This window comes from Rhea americana, unplaced genomic scaffold (genome assembly GCF_003343005.1).
Source record: "Rhea americana isolate MKP2758 unplaced genomic scaffold, rheAme1 scaffold_26, whole genome shotgun sequence".
Lineage (NCBI taxonomy): Eukaryota > Metazoa > Chordata > Aves > Rheiformes > Rheidae > Rhea > Rhea americana.
This window is the reverse complement of record NW_028186379.1, coordinates 968,019-971,088: the sequence shown is the minus strand read 5'-3', so window position 1 is coordinate 971,088 and position 3,070 is coordinate 968,019.

Here is a 3,070-nt window from a genome sequence, read left to right as displayed (position 1 = left end):
ACTGAGTTGTTGTGCGGAGTTTCTCGCGCATCCGTCAGCTCCGCGCGGAGGAAATGCCCCGGGCGGAGCGAGCGGGTCGGGGTCCGCCGCGGAGCTGGTGCGTTTTGCGCTGGAAGGGGATGGGCGGGGGCGGGCGGCTGAGACGTCATCTGCTGCACTTGTAAATATTTCAGGCATCTCGCTAAGGTTGTTGTGTTTTTATTTTGTGCAGCAGTGACTAAACAGCAAAGAGGATTCTCTTGCTGTTTTCTTCAGTTGCAGTTTTGGTGCGAAGCACGCCAGAATCTCTCACAAATTATTTTCAGAAAAAAAAGGGCAAGTCTTATTCCATACATTAAACTGTGTCGAGTATCAACATTAACACTACTACGCTTATTAAAAAAGAAAACTGTTTGCATTTGAAAGATCGCATTATAAATACACACAATGTTCCAGATGAATTTGCTTGAAGTGTTGTTTGTTGTCATTGCATCTTCAGCATTCTTAGAAAAATTCTATACCCATCACGCTCCTAAACAAATTCTATCAGTTTTTAGCTTTTCTTGCTTGTGAATTCAGTTGCATACAATTTATAACAACTCTTGACACCCCAGTAATAGGTGAAAGTGATTTGTCCTTCATACATGGCAACCCCCAGCAGGGATGACTAAGCCATCGGCAAGGTGTAGTTTGTAAATGCCCAAGGGAACCCAGAGTTTCTTCCATGTGACTGGGTCCAGCTGAGTCTCTTCATCCCTGGGGTCCCTGCTGCACAACCCCCTCAAGAGACTTGCTATCTCTTTTTGCCTGTTTCCAAGAGGACAAATTCTGTTCTCAGAAATACGATATGAAATCACAGTTAATCTGCTGAAGTAGAAGTCAGCAAAGTTACCCCTGACTCCTTTTACTATGGAATGTAAACCAAAATTAAAATTGCTAAAAATGCATGCATCTTGTATAAACTGTTTTGGGTTGGTTTTATTTTTTTTATTTTTTTTATCCATTTGTTAGTTAGGACATCATCTAGTAAATATAGTTGTTGCACCATTCTCCAATTCTGTTGGTATGCATCTTTACGTAAGTCTTTACTGACAGAGAAACAGATATACTCCAGGACTGAAAGACTGAGACTGAAAGAGGAATACATCAGGTTCTATATGTGAATACCTTTTATTCCTTTCTACCCCATTTGATTATTTTAGGTCTTTACAAAGGATTTAGAAAGGATTTGCAACTTTCTAGCAAGCAACAGAAAAGAAAGAAAAGGAACATATACTTTGCTCTCATGCCTCAGCTAAAATCCTTTATCTTACAACTCCAGGCAGAGGAAAACCGGAAAATACAAATTTTAACCATTTAATGTTATTTGTTATTTGTTTTAGTTACAAAAAATGTCCTTAGTGCTTACAAGACATARGAAAAAGAAGTAATAGTTTTTTAATACCTCAGAAAATACCTCAGAAAATTTGAGTGAATTCTTAAAAGTGTATTAAACAAACATTGGTAAACTACTCTGTGTGCTGCTGATTCAAAATTTAAACTGATCTTAATTTAATATAATTCATTTTTAAAGTGAGGTATACTTAGTACAAGTAAGATCAATTTTTATTCCTATTTGGGAGGTCTATTGATTTTTAGCATATCCACCTTTGAAGCATACCTTTCATTTATTCAGATTGATTTTCCTGAGTGTCATGCCTGCCAGCATRTTGAAACTCTTTCTTTGTGATCCTAGCTCTTTAACGTGAGAACTCCCAAAGTCCTGAAATCCTAGTCTGAAGACTAGGCCGTCTGTCAGAGATGCTCTGGTGTCCCTCCGTCGAACCTTGGTACGAACCTTGCCTGCTGAGCAGGCACGCTTGCCCCCTGGCACGCCTCGGCTGCCTGAGTGGCCTCCCCAGATCCTAAGACCCTTCCAAAGTGATGAAGGAAAATATCCCTGAAGAGGAAAAAGCTGTAGGAAATATATAATGGCTAGACACTTTTAAAGAAAGCAATTACAAACATTCAGCAGCAGAAGAGTAAAAATGTAGTTGCAGCCACTTCAGAAAAGCAAGAGTTAATAATGGCAGCAGCTAAAAGGAGTTTTCTGTTTTCCATATTTCACAGTGTTCTACCTTTTGGAAGATAATCTGAAGGGATATCTTGAAAAGGCAGTAAGATCAGAACTATTAGAATAACAAGATCAAAGCATTTTGGATCAGTGCCCGAAAGATACTGAAACAAATGACTTATCAATTTGTAAATAACTGAAGTTAATAAGGTGACAGAAAATTGCCAATAGAGGTATATCAAGAATAAAGAGTATAAACTAGTCTAGTTTCCTTCTTTGACAAGGTAACTAGCCTCATGGGTGAGGGGAAAGTATGATAGATGTTGACATTAGCAAGTCATTTGCTGGCGTGCACATAACATTCTTTTAGGTGAACTGCATAAGTATAGTCAAGACTTAATTGCTAGAATGTGGACACTTAACAGAGTAAAAAAAAAAATCAAAACTCCAAAACCTGTATTCAAAGTATGGTTGATGGTCAGTCTGGGAGTATATAGAGAGAAGACTTTTAAAAAGCTGTTAAGGCTAATATGCTATTGAATGATTCCATTAGTTACTGAAAATTAAGTGCAAGTATTAATGAATGATACCAGAATGGAAAGGGATGTAAGCAGTTTGAAAGGCAGGACTGCAATTCTAAATTTTCTTGATAAACTAGAGAAAACACATGAAGTAAATATAACACAATTCAGTCTAGACACTTTAAACCTTTAAACCAATATGAGATTAAAACAAACTCTAGTTGGCAGGATGGAAGCGTAAAACCGTGTCTGTGTTTCTGTGACTTCTCCAAGGCAGCCAAGGATCAAACTTCTTGACTTCTCTGAACAACACCCATAATAAACATTACAACTGGTATAGAAGCTATACCAGAAAGGTATTCTTAACCCAAAATTGAATGACCTGAGGTTTATCCCCTATCAAAAGGAGACTATCAAATTTTTAAGGTCACAGTTTTCACACAAGTAAAAACTTTATGATCCTGGGGCTATACCATCTAGAGCCTCRCACTGCTCTATCATAATGTATATATGGAAA